This window comes from Peromyscus californicus, unplaced genomic scaffold (assembly GCF_007827085.1).
Source record: "Peromyscus californicus insignis strain IS unplaced genomic scaffold, ASM782708v3 Scaffold_17__1_contigs__length_78620276, whole genome shotgun sequence".
NCBI lineage: Eukaryota > Metazoa > Chordata > Mammalia > Rodentia > Cricetidae > Peromyscus > Peromyscus californicus.
The window spans coordinates 39207502-39230198 of NW_026294469.1; positions in this window are offsets into that span (position 1 = coordinate 39207502).

Here is a 22697-nt window from a genome sequence, read left to right on the forward strand (position 1 = left end):
TTGGGGGGGAGGTCAAAAGGATAGGGGGACAGACCTGGGAGGACTGGAAAATGAGTGAGGTTGGGGTGCATGATGTGAAATTACCAAATAATCAATAAAAATATTATGTTGGAAACAACAAACAAAACATGCCCTGTGGGCTGGAGACCCCATTCTCTCCTGAGGGCCTATTAACTGTTAATGGCTTCTGGAGGAGGGGTTTATGTATCATTTTCTTTAATGGTGTAGCCATTGTGAAACTAATTGAGAAGAAAAAGTGGGGGGGGGGGGGGTTAGAGGGAAAGAAAGGGGAAACAGAGTAAAGTAGGTGTGGGAAATGAATATAATCAATATTCTGTATATATGCATGCACGCAACTGTATTGAAAAAACCTATGGGCTATGTTTTAATTATTTTAGTGATAATTTTAATTTATTATTTAAGGTTTTTCATTTCTTTTGAAAGAACACCACAGTGTTCTGTTTATTTTCTATATTATTTCAAACAAATTTATTGATACAAGGTCACTCATGACTTTTTCATAGTATTCTTTCTCTGGGAAATAGCTTGGTTGGTAGAGTGCTTGCTAGTCTGTGTGAAGCCCTGGGTTATACTCCTAATAACATGAAGTCAGACGTGGTCTTCATCACCTGGAATTCCAGTATTTGAGGTAGAGGTAGGACGATCACACATTTTAGGTCACCTTTGGCTATGGAGCAAGTTCAAGTCCAGGGTGGCATACATGAGACCCAGGCTCAAAACAAAACAAAACACCCAAGTCCTCCATTTTAATTGTGTGCTATTGTAGTGGCTTGAAAGAGAGTGGCCCACGTAGATGTATGTGATTGAATATTTGGTCCTCAGTTATGGAACTGTTTAGGAAGGGTAGGGGGTGTATCCTTGTTGGAGGAGGTACGTCACTGGGGCGGGCTTGAGGTTCCAAAAGATTGTGTCATTGCCAGATTTCCCTTTCTGTCTCCCACTAGCAGGTAATGATGTGTGCTTTCAGCTGCCTGCTGACATGCTTTCATTCCACCATCCTAGATTCTAACCCTCTGGCTCTGTAAGCCCCTTTGAACTCTTTCTTTTGTATGTTGCCGTGGTCATGGTATTTTGTCACAGCAACAGGAAAGTAACTAATACCGCTACTTTTGTGTGCAAATATTGTCATTTATTCACCTTCTCACTTGCTCTACCTCACTAGTTTTATCAAAATTTTCCATTTAAATAATGGAAACTGGATGCTCTGGTAATACTGGTATTTTGCGTTATTTCCTTATCTTTAATTATATCTTTGACTCTTTACTTCTTTATTATTCTACTCAACTTTTAAAATTTGTATATAGTATTTATGGGACAACTGACTTACTGATTTTTAAATGTTTATATTTTAAAAACTCCATTTACAGTTTTTATTTTACAGTTGGTGTCCAACTTTATCCCAGCACTCGAAAGGCAGAGGCAAGTGGATCTCTGTGAGTTTGAGGCCAGGTAGGGCTCTTTTCTCAAAAACAAAAGCAAAAACATCCCCCTTTAAAAAAAAAAAAACTCAAAAAACAAGAAAGCAAACAACCCTGAATTTAAAGCTATGCAAAATTGTTCAAAAGTGCAATTTGTGGTATTCCACAAGCTTGGTGTACTATGCTTACTGTGGTGTTTTGAATAGGAATGGCTCCCACAGACTCATGTGTTTCAGTGCTTGCCCATAGGGAATGGCACTAATAGGAGGTGTGTGGCCTTGTTGGAGGAAGTGTGTCACTATGGAGGCAGGCTTTGAGGTTTCATATGCTCAAGCCATGCCCAGTGTGGCACACAGTCTCCTTCTGCTGCCTGTGGATCAAGATGTAGAACTCTCAGCTCCTTCTCCAGCACCATGTCAGCCTGCATGCCACCATGTATCCTGCCATGGCGATAATGGACTAAACCTTGGAACTGTAATCCACCCCAGATAAATGTTTTCCTTTATAAGTGTTGCAGTGGTCATGGTGTCTCTTCACAGAAATAAAACTCTAACTAAGACACTTATATTGCCATTTATCTCTAAATATATCATTGTTCTTATTATGATATTCTCTTTGAGCCATGAATCACTGAGGAAGACATTTTAAAGTTGCTAACGTCTCATTGTTACCTGGCACATAGTCAGTGTTCTAAATGTGTCCTCTATGGAGGACGAAGAGCAAGATACTGGCCAAGTGGGATCTGTTAGTGATTTTATATATATATATATATATATATATATATATATATATATATATATATATATATATATAAACAGTTCTTCACACTCAAGCTGTCTTCACAAAGGCTAAGGAAACTACAAGGACTACAGTAGAACTTGCTTTTACTATAAAAAAAAAAAAAAAACCAAAAAGACAATGAAGAAGGCTGAGAGGAAAGAGTTGTCTACCTCATGCCTCCTCCAGTTTTAAGCAGCCCATTTTGGGGAGGAAGAGGGAATGCAGGCCTTCTATTTGAAGTCCATTACTAGGCTTTCTAACATGAGACCCAGTGCTGAGCAAAGCTTTACACACTCCAATGCCAGGCTCATTCTCTCAGACTCAGCTGCTAGAACTGCATTAGACCAGGCTGCTAACTGCCCTTGACCCTCGTGGCTCAACTGATAGCAGTAGAGTAGGCAGCAATGCTCTCTCTACATGTTGGTGGAGCAGAGCATGAAAGGGAACAGGGCTTTCTTTGTCTTGAAACTCAATGCCAAACTTGCTGCAGTTAAGACCCAGGACTTGGTAGGAACTGCAAGTCTGGTACATAGGCCAGTACCATCAGAGAATTTAGAATTGACAATGGCACCAGGCCGTTGAGACACACTGACGGTTTAGCTACCATTATTTCCTGGCTTGGAGTGGGCTTGAGGCCTCTTGTTTTTCTCAGATCGCTGTAAAAGTCCAGCACGAGAGTTTCACAATACAGAAGGAAAAACAGTCAGTGTGACTGAATACCAGGCAAAGCTGCTATTTAGAGATGAAGAAGCAGATATATTGCCATATAAAGAAAAGCTAAAAGAGATCCTCCCAACTAAAAGAAAACCATTTCAGGAGCAAGAAGAAAAGACGGGATGCTGTAAAACTCACCAGTAAAAGCAATTAAACAAACTACTCCAAGATGTTCTAACACAGTATATGTGGTGAGTAAGCCACTCAGATTTCTAGTATAAGGACTTTTAAGCTAAAAAATTCTGAAACAATAACTACACCCTAAGGGATGAGATAGGCAATCAGGAAATCTGAAATTCAGAATGTGAGATGGTGAAGACTGCATTTTTTTTATAGTATATTTTCTCTTGTTCATTTGTTTGTGCCTCTTCTTATAGGGTCATGGTAAGTTGCTAGCATTTCAAAAATAGTTTCATAATCAAAAGATGTTTTTCTGGAAGCTTAATGGCAAAAATATGCACTAGACAAACCAAAAATTACAAGGAAGGAATCATAACACACTAATACACTCAATCATTTCACCACAGAGGGGGATTGTAATGTAAGGAAAAAAGGAAGAATAACAACAACAAAATACCCCAGCAAAATAAAAAACAACAACAACAGAGAAACAAACCCACAAAACAATCCTAGTGGATTTTTTGCCTTAATTTTAATGCTTGAATGAGGACTTCCTAGTTTTGTCTTGGTAAACAAAGACCCTGGGAGTCGTCACTCCCAAATTTACAAGAAAGACCCAGACAAATTGAAGTCAGACTTTTCTTGGACTTAGAGAAACTGAATTCACAGAGTAAATCTCCTCCAGGCAATTTGGAGAGGTAAGGGCATTAATGAGGTATACTTGAGAGCTTACGGCTTTGAGAAAGAGCCTCTGCGGCCTTCAGTGTCTTACAAACACTTACGTGGTGGTTTTTTTTTGAATCACTCAGGGCTGAGTGTAGACTAGCTTCAGAGAAAGAAATTGGTGGGGAATACGTTCCCAGGAGCTTCCTACAATGTTAGGGAATTTACCTCTAAAAAACCCAAGCACATTCTGACATTGAAGGTTCTAGAAAGACCTCTGTGGGGTTCTTTTAGAGGAGAGGAAATATTTCCATTGTGAATATTCTTAGAGCTTACTCTATCGCCAAGGTCTGTCGTCCAGGTGAAAAGTCATTACCATAGTCACAGCTCAGCTAGGAGAACATTCTTCATATTCCATCTTCCTCTGATTTTTATTGTCTTCTAAAGATTTAAAGTCAACAGGGTTGAGGGAATCAAATAATATACTAGAAATGTTGCTCTCAGAGAAGCAAGCAAGGGACAGGAGATTAATTCACCTTTATCACATGAAAAAGATCATGATCATAGCTTCAATGTACAGACAGACACACTAAAGGCTGAAGTTTGATAAGTTTATAACATAAATATAATAGCCTTCTCCAACAACTTTGTATAATAACAAAGAACTGCAGTACATAAGAGTAGACAAAAATTTAGAGAGCTACAGGACAAGGATTCTCTCTGGAAAAATTATTTTAGAAAACCAAATATTAAGAGGGTAGGAAGCACAAAGACACACACACACACACACACACACACACACACACACACACACACACACACACAGAGAGAGAGAGAGAGAGAGAGAGAGAGAGAGAGAGAGAGAGAGAGAGAGAGAGAGAAAGGGGGAGAAGCTTCTTCGTTACTAACACAGCAATGAACTGAACAAGGGACAATAGGGAATTTGAATGGTATGATCCCCATAGTTGCAGATCAAATCTTAAAACATGTTACCATAGGGTCCTTCATTAAAAGCCTATTTATTTCTGTTCCTGTTATCTTAGCAGACAAATATGATTTTTACAAAAAGATATAACCAGGAAGAAAAGCTAAGGGTAAACAGTCTTCAGAAATAAACAAACCTTCAGATCTTACCTCTACAGAGAGAGATGGAGAGAGGAAGAGATAAAGTGAAGGGGATGGGGCATGGAGATTGAGATTTTGAGATTGGGACCTTGTTAAAAATGGTGGTGGTTTAGGAATGCTGCGAAATATTTAGGAGATGAAGCTTCACTGGAGGAGGTCAGTCAATGGGAGCCTTTAAAGCCAGATCCCACTTCCTGTTCATTATCTGCTTTTAGACTATAATGTATTATGTAACAAGATGGCCTCTTCCTACTACCATCCATTCTTCTCTTCCTGCTGTTATGTTCTCCTTGCAGCAGTGGAGTGATGCCCTTGAAAGGTAAAGGTAAGCCAAAGTAAACCCGTCCTTGATTACTCCGTTTCTTGTCAGGTATTTGACTACAGTACTGAGGAAAGTAACTAATACAGAAAATTGTGGAGGGTAGGGTCATTGTTGGCATAAATATAACCATATGGGTCATAGGCTTTGGAACCAATTTGTAAAAGGCATGTAGAATTTGCAGCTGTGAGCTATAGAAGCCCTAAATTGCTCTAAGCAGAGCTTAATGGACCATTGTAGTGGAAAAGTGGAATACTAAGAAATGTGGACAGTAGAGGCCTGGCTCACGAGATATTTGGGGTGTGTGTGTGTGTGCGCGGGGGGTATAGATTCTATTATAAACTGACCTAGAAGCCATTCCTGTCTTAGTTTGACAAAGAACTTGGCTGCATTCTGCCCAGGTCCTGAGAACTTGTATGTGGCTAGACTAAAATGTAGTGGACTTTCTTTCATGTAGGAAATTTCAAGACAGGCTAGTGTTCCTGATGTGGCATGTGTGAGAGATGGTAAAAAAAATAGGAAAAACATAAAATCTAGAGCAAGTTTAAGTTGCATACAACAGGCAGGTAAGGCTCCTTCGTATGAAATTATGACTACATTTGAAAGTAGAGCCTCTGAGAAAGCCATGGAAAGGGTTCCTTGTCCCCATCTACAGAGAGTTTTCTAGGGTCAGCCTGGAAAGCACATGGAGTTCACTGAAACTGTAGTTCAGGATGGGTAGGGTATTTTTCAAGCTGGCAATCCAACATGATGACAATATCCATGTTGTACTGGTTTTACATGCATGAACAAGTCTAAGTTGAGGGGGATGTGTAGTCTTATGTCACTGTTTCTGAGAACCAGGTGTGGTGGTTCCAACATTATTCAAAAGTCTCTTCTGAGGCTCAAGTATTTAAACTGTGATTCCTTGTATAATCAAAATCAAATTATATGCTTCCAACCACTTAGTGGCACAGAGCAAATATCTCTTCTTCAAAGGAGAAGATCAAACTGAAACAATACCCAAACCCAGCAAAGCAAACATCAAATCCTACATCTCCATGTCCAGTGCCTGGTGTTCTGATGGAATCATCTGGGCCTACAGCACACACTGTCTCTCTCAGACTAGCTCTGCTCCAAATACTTGAGCCTCCAAAGAGCCTTTTGACTTTTGAATAATGTTGGAACTTGTAGTGGCTTGAATAAAAATGACCCCCATAGGCTCATACATTGTAATGCTTGGTTACCAGGGAGTGGCACTACTTAGGTTATGAGACATGGCCTTGTTGGGGTAGGTGTGGCCTTGTTTGAGGAACTGTGTTACTGGGAGTGGGCTTTGAGGTTTCTGGAGCTCAACCCAGGCCCATTGGCTCTCTCTTGCAGCTGCTCATAGACCCAGATGTAGAACTCTCAGCTACATCTCCAGCATCATGTCTGCCTACATGCTGCCTTGCTCCCTCCCACAATGACAATGGACTGAAATCTCTAAAACTGTAAGCAAGCCCCCAATTGAATTCTTTCCTTTGTAAGAGTTGCAGTGGCCATTGAGTCTCTTCATAGCAATAGAACACCAAGATAGGACTGCAAAACAATGAAGAATTTTGAAGTTGCAAACAAATGCATTTTGTGTCATGAGGTGGCCATTAACTTATGGGGGAAAGGGATGGAATGTTGTGGTTTGAATGTATAATGTCCCCCATAGGCTCATGCATTTGAACAATTAGTTCCAAACTTGTGGTGTGTTTGGGAACGTTATAGAATCTTTATGAGATGGAGCTTGTTGGAGGAAGTAGGTCACAAGGGATGGGCCTTGAGGTTTGTAGTTTATTCTCACTTCCTGTTTACTGTCTCCTTTCTGACTGTGGGCACAAGATGACTTAGCCAACCTCCTGCTTCTCCTGCTATGCAGTTCCTTCCTGCTTGCTGCTACAATTTTCCTGGCATAAATGAATAATCCATTTGAGCTGTATGTCACATAATAAATAATACCTAAATAATAAATGCTACAATAAATCCAACCATGTTATTTACATAATATGCAAAATTCGAGCTGTTCAATCAGATTGCTGAAGATGTGAATCCACATGTAGTTATACATCATTCAGCAAAGCACCTTGCTTCTCTTTATCTCACTTGCTATTACAAAATAGGAATAATAGCAATATTTACTTTATGGAGCTCTTTTAGGAACTACATTAATTAATCTATTAAAGTGCTCAATTGAGTATCTGGAGTGTGTGTGTGTGTGTGTGTATGTGTGTGCACTTTTGTGCTCCTACTCATTGTTACTGTTATTTTAATTATCAGATGGCCTTCCTTTTGAGACAGGAAAGGAAAAGGATAAGAAAAGAAAGCCAGATCTCAATGTATGACAATATCAACACTATCAGGTACGTCATGATATTCAGAGCTATCCTAGCACCCAGAGTCAGATCATGATGTTCTCCTGCTGAAACTAATCACATGGGACATGGATATCAGGCAAGATCACTCTAGAAATATAATGAGCTGACACGAAATGATTAAATGATGACCTCATTAGAGACCAGACAAAAACAAGATTATAGTACTAACCCAAGATTACAAAACGTCCTTTTCTCCCAGATAACAGGAATAATGATGACTTTTTTGTCAAGTACAGGCACTCCTTCACATTTATCTTTCCCCTTAATAGATAATATTTGATAGAATACCCAGTCAGTTTGTTTTTGATATTATCCAATCCAGCACAAACCCTGTTTTCCTGAACTCTTCTCAAAAGTCACCCGGCAGTTTTACAGATCCTATCATACCTATACTGTGTGCTCTTTCTCATTAAATAACCCAATAATTCCAACATTTTTTGACTCTCCACATATTTTGCAGAGTGGTTGGAGGCCTTGATACTTGCATTCCCCATTCTTCATGTATGCTGGGCATTTCATGGAAGGCTTTCAGAAAAATAAATTAACTCTGGATTCAGTCTAGTTCTAAACAATTTTTTACAGTGCCTAATGGATGAAACTGATTGTGTTCATGTTTACAGTTGGTGAAATAATTGGTAAAAGACAAATATTACTGGACATAGCAGAATCATGCTCTACATATATAATCACCACTCCTTTGGATATTTCTGGTTATTAATTGTAGTAATGAAGAATAGTAAGTAAAGTTTCCTGATGAAACTCTAAAACCACATACCAGCACAGGTAATGGGAAAGATCTCGTTACAAATCAGAGCTGTCCTCCTTCTGTATGCTCTGTATAGAGAGAACTGTGTAAAAAGAGAATCCCTGGGGCTGGAGAGATGGCTCAGTTGTTAAAAGCAAGTACCACTCTCACAGAGGATTAGAGTTTGGTTCCCAGCACCCACACCTGGTGACTTACATTGACCTGTATTTTAGTTACTTGGGAATCCAATGTCTCTGGCCTCTACATGCTCCTGCACTCACATGCACATGCCCACATTTAGGCATATGTGTATAAATAATGAAAAACCCTTTAAGAGGATATTCCCTGGTTTTCATAGTACTCTTGGAAGTGAAGGTGTGAACTACTGTGGATTTGGTGCAAGGGCAGTTTTCAGTCTGGGATATAGCTGTAACCAGGGAAAAACAAATTGATAGAGTGACTGAAAACTCCAAGACCTTTGTTCAGTAATAATTTAAGACACTTAACTGGGGAAGGGTATGTAAGCAAGCTATAAAATATGTATAATGTTTTTGTAAGTAGCAAAAGCAGTAGGAAAATAGCTGTATACTCATCATACAAGGAAGCTAAAGTCCATTTCTGGACAATAATAAGCTTATAATTCTATATCTGTCCTTCAAATGTACTCTACATTGAAGTCAGATGCCTATTAACTGAGGCTCTGACTATGAGATGGTCTCATTGATGATATAATTGTTGAAAATAAATCAACTTTTTTGAGAGGATCTCACTATGTAACCCAGCCTGGCCTTTGAAGTCATAATCCATATGTTTCAGCATTCTCTGTTTTGGGATTATATGTGTGCTACCCTGAATAGCAATATTATTATTTATATAAGTTAGATATTTTATTATTATTATTGTAACTGTATACTTATTGTGGTATAAGCCCGTGTGTGTGTGTGTGTGTGTGTGTGTGTGTGTGTGTGTGTGTGTATGTGTATGTATGGGAGAGTGTGCTCTTGGAAGCAACAAAAAGTAATGATAAAATTCTTAGTTCATACTTTAGTGTCATCATGTTTTACTTGACTAATATACTGAATAACATTTTAGGAACTAGTTACTAATTACTAATTCTAATTACAGGCTATTGTGCTAAAGGAAAAACAGACAATTAAGACTATTTCTGAATTAAACATTCAAATACATCCATAGCCAAGTTTGGTGAATAGTTAATATTATATTTAAATTTTATATATATATATATATTTAATATTATATATTAAGAATACTCAACATTTTTAACCATAGGTGCAATGCGTTTCAACAGTACACTGAGATTTCTTCTCAGTTCAGTCAGAATGGCTATTATTAAAAAAGAGTAAGAAATGCTGGCAGGGTATATGTGAAACCAAACCCTTATTATTAGTATGAATGTAAATTGATAACATAACTATGAAAAACATTCTGAAGGTTCCCCAGAGAATAAAACAAAGCTACTACACAATCCATCTATACCACTCTCCATATATGGGAAGGAAGTGAAGGCAGCGTACATAAGGAAATCCAACATACAGGTTGATTGTGGCATTAGTCATAATGGCCATGGAGCCAGCTTAAAGTGTCCATTAACAGGTGAATGTGGCATACATACACAATGGAAGTTTATTCAGTCAGTTGGGACTGCTATGGTAAGGCTAAGAGGATGGAGAGAGGAGAGGGCCAGAGAGACTAGTTAGATTGGCATGAATATGATCAATGTACCATATACATGTGCAGAAATGTCATAGTGAAGCCCATTATATATATCTCAATTATAATGAAAGGTACAAGTATAACAACATTTTTCAAAATTATTATCTTCTATAAATAACTCTACAGAACATGAATTTTTAGTTAGTATTACCATACTAATTAAATGCCCTTAACCTCAAGGAAGTCATTTACATGCCATTATTCTAGGATACATTTCTTTCATACTACTTTGTTTTTCTTTTGACTTTTAATTTTTAAAAACAACAATGAACCAGAATGGAAATCTTAAGAATACACATAACAAATGAATGGTAAAATTATACAGACAAAAAGGAAGCTTTACACACTGCTAGTGGGAACATAAACTAGTCCAGACATTGTGGAAATTAGTATGAAAGTTTCTAAATAAAAATCTAAAAATAAATCTATTATAAAGTACAGCCACACTAGTCCTGTATATTAACTGAGGGACTCCAGGTGAACATAACATAGAGATACTTGACCATTACTGCAGTATTATTCACAATAGCTAAATTAAGGAACCAATTAGGTAGCTGTCAATAGAGGAATGAATATAAAAGTCTGGTGTATATACATTATGGATTTTTTCAGTCACAGGAAGAAGAGAGTTATGTCATTCGCAAGAAAATAGATGTGCCTGGAGACAATTATAATAAGTGAATTAAGTCACTGCCAGAAGGATGACTATCATGTTTTCTTTCCTTTGTGACTCCAAGATGTTATAGATATATACAATCATATTTATACATATAATATGAAAATAGAAGCAATACTATCTAAGGGAATATTTCATGGGAGGCATGAGGAGGGAGGAGAGACGGGTATTGTATGTGTGGGAATACACTTAAAGTGTATTGTATACTTGTTGGATAATTTTCTAGGTAACTCAGTACCATATGCACTGAAGAAATAGATGAGAATAATAAAAAGAATAAAGACTTAAACAAATCCTGGACTTCCAGGATTAAGAATTTTTATAAATCAGCATTTTAACAGTTCCTTGTATAGTTTAATGACACATGGGAGAGTTCACAACACAAACACAAATTTTCTTTTCTTTTTGAATTAATTGAATTTGTTCTTTGCTAATTTAATACATGTATATAATACATTCTAATTGCTCTCACCTCTACCCTCCATGGTCTACCTCTCCTTTTTACTATTAATCTCTTTCCCACATTTATGTCTTTTTGCATTGTTTGTGTCCCTCTGGGCTTGACCATGGATGCCTGTGTGGCTACAGAACTATCCAATGGAGTTTGATGGGTTCACCAGTGGGTACAGAGCTGAAGACAACAATTTCCCCTCCCTGAGTCTATCAGTAGGCAATAGTTCATCAGTGAGGGGTAGTGTTCCATGCATCCATTTTACTTCCTCACCCATGACAGATTGTTAAGAGGGCTTGTCTTATGCAGGCCCAGTGCATGTAACTGTAGATGTTGTGAGTTCATGATGACATTGGTTGTACAAACACTATTTTCAGCAAAGACAAGGAAAATCCAAGCTTCTGAAGTATGCATGCAGGCTGCCATAACCTGAGGAGGTTAAAGGAATGGGTGAGAAAATTCTATAAGTTTAATTCAGAGCAATCTGGCTAAGAACTCATGGTTGATCACCTCAAAGACTCCAGCACAAGTCCAGCACTACAATTTTGCTGAATGACATAGTATGAAACGTCCCTCTAATTCATATAATTATAGATTAATAAAGTTGTCTGATCTCATCAGAGAGTTTCTATGTGCAGTGTACAGCACTTAACATAGAAACTCACAACTAGTAAAAGTGCAGAGTATTAGTGGAGTGGTTAACCACTAATAGGACATCTAGATCACATCCTTTCCTCTCAAGGCTCAGGGACCATTGCACATGATGAGATGGAGAGGTTTACTATAGGAGTCAGAGGTCATGGAGGACCAGAATGAAACACTGTATTCTGGACATGACAGGGCCACTGTACTCATAAACTTATAGCAGCCGTGGTTGTCTGTACAAGATCTGTACAAGAAGAAGCCAATCAACATTCTAACATGGAGGGGAGAAAAGATCCTGAGCTCCCACCTCTAACTGGGAAGTTATTGACAATTGATGGCTTCTGGAGGATGGACAACCAGTTTTATTTAAGGATGTGGCCCCTGGCAGGTCAACCACATCCCAGTGGATGGCACCACACCAATGAAAACTTGTGTAGCACAAACTGGAGCCAGTGGGCTACAATAAAAGAGGACACACTATTGAAAGGGAGTGGTGTCTTAGTTAAGGTGTCTATTGCTGTGAAGAGACACCATGACACTGTAACTCTTATAAAGGAAAACATTTAATTGGAGCCGACTTACAGTTTCAACAGTTTAGTCCATTATCATGGCTGGAAACCTGGTACCATGTAGGCAGGCATGGTACTAGAGAAGGAACTGAGAATTCTACATCTTGATCCACAGGCAGCAGGAAGTAAATTGTCTACCACACTGGGCATAGTTTGAGCATATATGAGACCCAAAAGTCTGCCCCCACAGTGACACATTTCCTCCAACAAGGCACACCTACTCCAACAAAGCCACACCTTCTAATAGCACCATTCCCTATAGGCCAAGCATTCAAACACATGAGTCCATGGATGCCATTTCTATTCAAACCACCACAGATGGAGAGGAGGGGATGGATCTGGGAGGAGTAGTTATAGAGAGCTGTGATTCAAAAATATTATATGCATGTATGAAATTCCCAAAGAATCAATAAAAGTATTACATGGGAGAGGTGGAGGGAGGACAGGAACGGAGGAAGAGATGTAATTATATTTTGATTAAAATGTTTAAATAAAAGTTAAAATATTACACTAACATCATTTTGTGAAGTAGTAGTTCAACCTCGTGCTCGAGAGTATATTGTCTGAGGTCATGTGACCAAGGCAGCAGAAAGAAACCAGCCCTTTTCCGACTCCACTCCACAAAACAAGTACAGGAAGTCTGTATAGGCCAAGATGCCTTTGGGAAACCCCAATAACATCAAAGAATCTTGAGAAACACTTGAGAGAAAAGAAATGAAAAAGAAAATGCTTATATAAAATATCTCTGATGAGAGTGTCATAACTATGATGTCACAAGACGGGCAAGGGAACAAGAAGAAAACAGATGTTATCTGTGTCATCCCCTCAGCAGGAACCACTACTTTCCTTGCTGGTTTTTTGCATCACTCAGGTAACCAACAGCTGTCCCCAACCAGGAGTCACAGAGGGGCAACCTGAAACACGCCCCTTTTCTCTCAAGGAGTAACTGCTGATCAGCTACTTAGTGAACCCAGCCAACATCTAATGTCTTCATGTAGGCCTACTCTCCAAGGACCAGTCACCTGTGAATTCCTGGGCTCAAGACCCAGGTTCTGTGGATGTTCAGGTCCCTTCTTAGGGGCTAGAACAATTGCCATCCTGAGCTAGTTGCCACCTGGGTCTCAGAGACAGGAGTCTCTGAATCTTTCTGTCTTCTGGAGATCAGCTAAGCTGGCATGGGAAGTTAGGTTGGCCCTTATTCAGGAGATGTAGTGATACGATAATAGTTATATATGCAAGATATATAATTATATAATAATATAATAGTAAACAATTAGAGACTAAAATCAAGATATTAATGTCCCCAACTTGGTTAAACATATTATAATGCATATGTGTGAAAACACCGCATTCTGTACCATAAACACTTGCAATTTTTATGTTTATGTACCCGTTAAAATAAATTTAATTTAAAAATTAAATCAGAACTATAAAATACCTAATAAGAAATGACAGTGGAAATGAAAGCCCTGAACATTGAAATGAGTCTTTAGCTGCAAAAAATTAAAAGATATCTAAATATGTGGAGACAGATTCTGTGTTTACAGGCCTGAAGTTATTGTTGCTAATGGGTCAATTCCCTCTGAATTGATACAGCTTCAAAGCAATCCCTATCAAATTCCCAGAAGGCATCTTTACAGAAACTGACAGGGTGGACACTTAAATTTATACAGTAATATAAATAACAGAATTTCCAAAAACAGCTTTGAAAGAAAAAAAAAACAAAATTGGGGGAATTACACTAGCAATCTTTCAGCTTATCATAAAGCCACCCCTATGTAGGCACGTGCTACTGATATAGCAATAGACACATGGATCAATGGAATAGAACAGAATATTTGGAAATAAACCCTTACTTTATAGTCCATTGATTTTCAACAATGATTAGAAAGAAATCTGTTGGAGAAAGTATATCGTTTACAAAAATAATGCTGGGATACCTATATTAGGTATCCACACAAGCTCTTGTGTTGCTCCATACACAAAAATTAACTTAAAAAACCTTATGTTATGGTCAACTGATTCTTGCTAAATGTGTCATTTATAATTAGATGAGTAGAGAGAATTTTACTTGCAAAAATTGTACTTGGTCAATTAGGTAACCATTTGCAAAAACTAAAACTTTGGCCTTTACCTATTGTAAATTTGTGACTTTGAATTGACCATAGACATAAAAATAAGAGTTTAAAAATAACATTTCAGAAGAAAACCTAGGAAAAACACAGGGGCATGGCATAGACAATTTGTTTAGATAAAAATCCATGGAAGAAACATACAAATTATATTTCATCAAAACAGAAAAACGTTTCCCCTTAAAAACACAATTAGTTAAACTGATTGATAAACTATAGAATGGAAGAAAACATTTGCAACTCATGTGTTTAAAAATAAGTTATATCTATAAGAGAGCTCTTACAACTCAATCATAAGATAAATGATGTACTTTAAAATGGATGATATATTTCATCAAATAAGATCTATAGATGACTAGACATTTCTCCAAAGATATACATAAATGACAAGCACAAATGATGTTTCGTATCATTAGTCATTAGAGAGCTGAAAACTGAAACCACAAGGAGTCTATAATAAAAAGACCAAGCATTCCGAGTATTTGCAAAAATATGGAAAACCTTCAATATTAATAACCCCTGGTAGGTTGTGAAATGGTGTGTGGTTAAAAAAAGACACTTAGCAATTTCTTAAAAAGTTAATCATGTTTACTGTAAAATGTTGCAATTTTACTCACATATATCAGCTCAAGAAATGTTAAAACATGTGCTCAAATGCAGTTACACGTGAATATTCTTAGAAATATTGTTAAGGACAACCTTATAATGGAAGTGATCTAATGTCAATGAAAAAAATGAATGGATAAAAGGAAGATTAAACAAACACATACAATATATACATATATAACATATGTAAAAATAAACTATATACACTATAGCACAGGTAATCTCAAAATCTTGCTAATGGAGACCCACACAAAAGAGTTGATATTATATGGTATATTTTTTCTATGAAATTTCTTAATAGACAAACCTATACAGAGAGAAAATTTAAGTGGATGTCACCTAGGGTGGAGGACTCACTTCACACAAGCACAAAAAGGAGCCTTTTTGCAGGTGGTGGGAATAATTCTAGATCTAGGTACTGGTGATGGTTACACACTCACAGAATAAAAGGAAAATTATTTCACTGTGGTCTTTTGGTGGTTGAATTTCATGACTATGAAGATTATATATAATAAAGCTGTTTTAGAAAAAAAGAGAAACAGAAGGAGCCAAGATCAAAGGCAGGCTTATTTTGAAGGTTGTATGAAGAATGATAATTCCACGGTCTCCAAAGGAGGAATTGGAGCTCGTGTATACAAGGGGACTATGTATGTATATTTTATTCCTTAAAAAGGAAATTTGCTGATTGCTCCTCTTAAGACAAACAGCCTAAACTCTTAGAAGACTGTTCTTCATTCCTTGAAGGTTAGCATTATCTATGAAGAGTTTTCTGAAACCACATTAGGAAAAAAACTGCAGTGCATTGGCACCCAGATGCCTCTCAGAGTTGCCACATTATGCATCTGAAGCTTCATAATATTAAAGCACCCACAGTTACCAATGTTGCTCCACTAGTCCTACTGTGTGTGTGCTATATAAAGCTACTTTGAGGGGCAATTGCTTGTCCCTCAACTGACTAGGATGCATTTAGCTGCTTTCCTGTCCTAATCCATCCAAACTCCATGTTGACCAGACTCCTGCTTTTGACAAGGCTGGTGACTCAGGTCTCAGTTTTATAGATAAGAAATTCTACCTACATTTTAAATCGTGGGTTATGGGGACAGACCATATTTCTTCAAAAGGAGACAAAGTTCCTTTTGTCTGGATTTTAAGTGAATCAGTAAAAATGAAGGAACTCTAGGAGTTCCTGTCACAAGAAGAGTCTATATTAAATGCCGTGAGACCTGTGGAAAAAAAAAACTATCCCAGTTATCACACAGAATAACTGTGATGTTTATAATGAGCTAAACATTACAAACAACATTTTTGACATTTACTAGAGGAAATCCCGTCACTGACATAAACAAAAGCAGCAAACAGCCCTGAACTTAATTTTTTCCCAGATGTTTGTTCAATGAAGGTGGATAAAATTCCAACTTAGATAAAAAGAAGGTCCTCTAATCTCACAGGACATTTATAATTAGAAATTACATTATGAAATATTTATCCAGTTGAAGTTCAAGTTAGAGGAATGTTTTTGACCGAGTTTCTAGAACATAAACCACCCTGCATTCTGGTGGGAAGCAGAAATTACTATATAAGTTGAATATAAAATTCATGAACATCTGGAAGTTTGCTAATTGCAGACAGAATGTCACATTAAACAAGAAATCAAAGTGCTTCTTTCTGGCTCATATGTCTTTAGGAGGCAGAAATCACTTTCCTTGGCACGAGCACACAGGCTTAATTGACAAATGTCGAGATGGCAGATTTTGCCATATGCCCTTCCATGGATCCAGTCAAGTCTCATGAACACTGGAGTCATAAACTGCATTTGGTATGGGGTTGAATGTGGTAAATTCTTAAATCAGTGACAATAAAAGATGTGGAGCAGAAGCTTAAATACAGCAAACAGGAGTTTGAGCTGCCTTGGTCAACTGGGATAAAGTAAACGCCTATTTGCTACTGTTAGTCCAGGGAGCAGGGAAATCACTTTCTTTAGACATGTCCCCATTGATGACACCATCAGATTCCAATGGACACTTCCAATCCAATACTCACACAGAGGGCCTTGATTAAACTAAATGGCTCACTAAGCAAAACTAGAAGTCATGAATCTGGGGAAAGGATGGGTAGGGGCTTGGGATGGGGCTGATATGAATGGGAAGGAGATAGGGGAGGGAGTAATCAAAATACATGATATATATTCATAAAATCACCAAACAACAAAAACCAATAAAACCACAACCCGTCTAAAGGCATTGGGTGCCAGGTCTCCAGTGGTTAGAGAAATATCAGTTCCATTGTGATATTGCAAAAGCCATATTATGCCTCTATGACTGTTTTAACTGGCCAAGGGGCTTTCCTTCTAAATTTGAGGCAATATTTTAAAATTGAAGATTGTTCTAGAGAAATGCTTCTGCTTTTTTTTTTTTTTTGCTTTTTAAAAAAAGATTTATTTGTCTATGGCCATACCACCTTGGACACACCTGATCTTGTCTCAAAAAGATTTATTTTATTTTTAAGTGTGTGTGTGTGTGTGTGTGTGTGTGTGTGTGTGTGTGTGTGTGTGTGAGAGAGAGAGAGAGAGAGAGAGAGAGAGAGAGAGAGAGAGAGAGAGAGAGAGAGAGAGAGACTGTGATATGAATGCATGCACAAATGCATGCAGGTGCCCATGGAGATCAGAAAATAGCACTGGACTCCCAGGAACTGAAGTTGTAGGTGATTGTGATGGGCCCAATGTTGGTGCTGGGAACCCAACCTGGGTCCATTTCATGAAATGTGTGTTCTTAATGGCTGACTCATATCTCCACCCATCTTCTGCTTTCTGTTTAATGTAAAAAGATTTATTAATTTAATCATAACTGCATCTTGATAGTCTTATGCATCACAACTTCCAATACCATGGGGCCTGTGCTCTTCAGTTCACATGGTGCTCTACAGCCCTAGTTATCAGTGCTGCTTGCAGTGAGCACACACCCACCTTTTGTACCTTTCATGTACTCACTTGGCTTTTACAAGCCTTTGAGGCTATGATGCTTATTTCTTATTAAGGTGGTTCTGTGACACATGTCCCCAGTTTTATTCTGCTTTTGATGATCCAGTTTTCCTCTACTATCTCTGAATGTCTGATGCCTCCTAAATTGCTTTCCTAGATGACTGCCCTTCTGTTGCCCTAACTGTTCCTTCATCTCTTGTCTGTTAAAGCTGCAGGGGTGTTAATCACACTTTTAATAACATTGTGAAGTTGAAACATAAACTAATGAGTCAAGGTTCTGGATGTAAAAGCTCAACTCTATTACTCATAATGTTGGACTGAAGAATATCATTGGGCTAAGTTTCATTTTGATTTGATTTTAATTCCACCCCCCAGATTCAGACCTCTTTGCTGCAGGGACAGGCTGTATCCTGGCACCAAACTGATAGTGCTTGGGTCCTTCTCCAAATTTATTGATTCTAGAAGCTATCACTTGAACCTTGGTAATGAGCAAGGGAGGTAGGGGAAAAGCTATAAGAGTTTCAGTGCTTCCCTTTATTGAGATTGGAATACTTTTTTCCAACATAAAATTGAATAGGGAACAAAGTCCCCTGCCACACACACATATTTCCTCATTTTTTGTTCTCTTCACTTACTTGGTTTAGCAATCGTGTAAATGATCAGTGAAGGATTTCTCATTGCTTTAGGCACAAAGCCTTCTCCACAAACACCAACCAACCACTCTACTGCACCAACCCAGCTTTTCCCATGAATATATAAATTGAGAAAGAAAACACCAGGTAAAATAATTTCAAAGTTCTCTCATAATGAAGATTGAAAATGAGTTTTCAATCCTCATTTGTCCATTATATGTCACTAGAGTTCACATACTGAAATCCAACAGAATCATAATTGTTCTCCAAAAGTTCAACTACAACATCATACAGACACTCAAACTTAGGTATAAATAGTCTCCTCTATGAAGTTCTCAGAAAGAAATTAAAGTCCCAGTGACAGATATCTCCAGTTTTTAAATTAAATACAAAAATAAATATAAACTTTTAAAAATAAAAAATATAAAGACTGAAAAGTATTTGTTAAACTGCTCTCCATAGACTTCAGAGAAAGTCTAAGTTGTGTTGTAGGCTGGGCTATGATTCATGGGAATGAGTGGTGACATTCAATATACCAGGAGGTAAATCCTTTTTCTTATGGCTTCCACTATTAACAAAAGTCGAGTTGAGAGAACATTTAGAAAAAATCACCATAATTGTAGTTTAAAACATCATAATCCTAGCTCCAAAGTTATTATTTCCAGTTAAAAATGTCATTAGGACCAGGATCTGACATGTATTGTCTCCAGAGATCAAGGCAGAGGCTTGGTGCTAACGAAGGGAGTAGGAATGCAAAAATCACTCACTTTGCATTGTATTTGACACCCAGATTTTCATTAATGTCTGTGGTCCAAAATCAGTGAATTATACAATCTGCCATAAGTTGATTAATTATATTTAAAAAGTATGGAAGGGAGGAAAATCCACTCATGCGTTTTTCTGTCCTTTATTGAAAAGTAAGAGCAAATGCTTGGCCAAGTTTTGAAAGTTACAGTAGTTATGACCTTAGTTCATAGTAAATTTAGTTTTGCCCCATGAAGGTGAGGGGTAAGGGAAAATAGTACATTAAATAAATTAAATTTACCAAATTTTATTGAAACTCCTTTGGTCTATCAAAGCCTTTTAATTTCATATCCTCTTGAGGCCTTGGTTTTATCCTCCAGCCCCATCCCAAGTCAGTGTGTGCCCATGAGATCTGTGCAGAAGGGAATCTGATTCACAGAGACTATTGCCGCTTTTTTTTTTTTTTAGTGTCTGATGCTCATACTACTTGCATATTTCTGAAGTTTGGCCTTACTGCCTCACCTTGGTTTCTGCTACAGAGCTATGCTCTGTAGTCTTGTCGTTATCTTTTAAGTGTTTCAAACAACATAACGGTTCTTTCTGCAGCACGTTTTTTCTGCAGCAGCAATCGTTTTTCATGCTTTATTTCTGTCCAATGTTCTACTGTTAGAAGGCTCAAATTAGTCATTTCTTTCGCTGCTCTTCTTCTCTACCACATAAGTAGCTATTCATAAGACCTAGGTAATCATTTAGCCTTTTCTTCCCTCTTGCTTTTAAGCTCAATTTTCTGCTTTTATGACATAATTTTCTCCAAGTTCTATTTCAGAAGATGGCTTCCTAGAGATAAGTACATTCAGTTCTCATGCTAGCTAAAAATCCATTGTGCAAACAAATCTTGTCCTCCCCTTGTGGGTGGAATAATCCCATCACTGTCTTTGTTTTCACTGGCAATGACTGGATCAGCTTAATATTTAGACTTTTAGTTTAGGCAGATTTTAAAATCATTTTTATGAAAATCTATCCAAATATTTTTACAACCATACCCATAATTCCCACTAAAAACTATCTACATTTTTTAAGAGGACTTGTTTTGAAAATTAAGTAGGTAAGTCTGGGACCCCTTAGTGTAGAAATTCTAATATGCTCTGTAATTTGCTATGATGTTACAATTATGTTTCATTAGGCCTCGATTACCCTCTTCAATCCTATATTAACTAGAACAATTTCCACCTTTATAGTCCAGCAATTAAGTTGGGACTTCATTCTTTTCTAAAACTTATCACTCCTATCTAGTTGGACCCCTAAGTTTTCAATCATTCTCCAAAGAAAATGCCTCTCTCCTCCTAATTGAATGTGCCTGATCTATTTCAGCTTTCTCTCATTCTTCCTAAAATTCTTGTTCTAATAATAAAACCAAAGCACATTTTTAAACGGAGACGTTCTTTCTGAATTCTGAATAAAGGCATTCCATAGAGTAGATGAAGCAGTATTTTAATTGCGATTTTAAAGTTTGGATTCACAGTAATTTGTTTGCTTTTGGCATTACGTACTATATGCTAAGAGAATTTAGCCTTTTTAATTTGAAATACATTTCTATGGATAAATCAGAAAAGTGACTCTGAAGTAAAAAGTCACTACCAGGCTTGATGTTGCTGCCATTTCCGAGCTCATGTGAGTCAGTGAAGTGGTTGGGAACTGAGAACTTTTAGAGTACAATTTATGTGGCTCTAAGCAGTTAGCAGATAGCTCCTCCATTGGTGCCAATTGCAGTGGAGAATAGCATAAATAGAAATGCAATTTGGGGCAGCTGATTAAGCACTGCCTTGGTGTGCCAGGCATAAAATTCTTGCTAGGTATTTGTAGCCTACATAGATTTAGCTGTCTTTACAAACCTTCGTCGAGCCAGCTAAGAAAGGTGGAAAAATCAGCATAATTATTCCACCCACCAATGCTTATTAAGCATGTATGCTGAAGCTCTGTTTTGATGTGAGCATAAGCATGAAGCAAAAGAACATTTTTCTTTGGATGGGAATCAGAAATGAACCTAAGATGCCTAGAGTGTTAGTCTTCTATTCAGTTAACTCAGCAATAAACAGGAGGATCTTTTGACTTTCAAATGTTTAAGATGTTAAAACTTTTAAAACAACTAAAATTAAATAATATATTGGTGAAGTATATATAAAATATATATATATATATATGCCTAATGCAAATATTCATGTTTAATATACACTAATTATATTTACCAATGTATATGCTTAGATTTTTAAAAAAACAGGGTCTCATATGTGTAGCTGGTTTGGAACATGCTATGCAGACTTGGCTGGACTTGAACTCAGAGAGATCCACTTGCCTTAGTCTCTTGAGTGTTAGGGTTAAAGACATGTGAACTATGCTCTACTTTTATCATTAATATGTATATCATTAACATATTTATCATTAACATATATATCATTAACACACAAATACACATATATATATATAATATACACACACAATAGGGAGTTACTTTGGGAGAGAAGGAAGAAAAACAGGCTGCAGTGAAGAGATAAGTAAGTGGGAGTTATTGATAATGATGTACTTTTCAGGTCTGTCATGGTCTTACAGATATTAATTTATTCTGTGATTAATTTGTGTACTAAAGCACAGCAGGAAGAACATACGTACTGTTCACATGCACCGAGAAATTATGTACAGTAGCAGATCTCTGGCCTGTCTAGTCATAGGTTGTTGGCCATGACAACTGTGCCAGGTATGAGTTCCATCTTGTGGAGCAGATCTTAAATCCACGGAGAAAGTGGTTGGCTACTTCCAAGACATTCGTGCCACTGCTGCATCAGTGGGCATGCCTTGTCAGACAAGTCATTATTATGAACTCAGGGTTCACAGATAGATACAACTGACGATTTCTTTTCTTCTTTGGTAGAATGTATAATATCTTCCAGCACCATGAAACCTAGCAACTGGAGATAAAACTTTCAGGTGAGTAATAGCTTGATTTCTCCATATTTGAAAGTTACATATGTGGTGTCTTCAGCAATAGGGTCTTTCTGTCATGTTCTGGAGAGAAATGGCATTAGTTTATAATTTTTGAGGTCTATGGGACCTCACTGGCCAACAATTCCAAGACAGGTAACCCATTCCTGACACCAAACTTTTTATTTGTTAGCCACTGGTGTCTAGTAGTGGCATTGCTGCCCCATTTTAGGGTAACCCTATTTAAGCTATTTTTACATATGTAT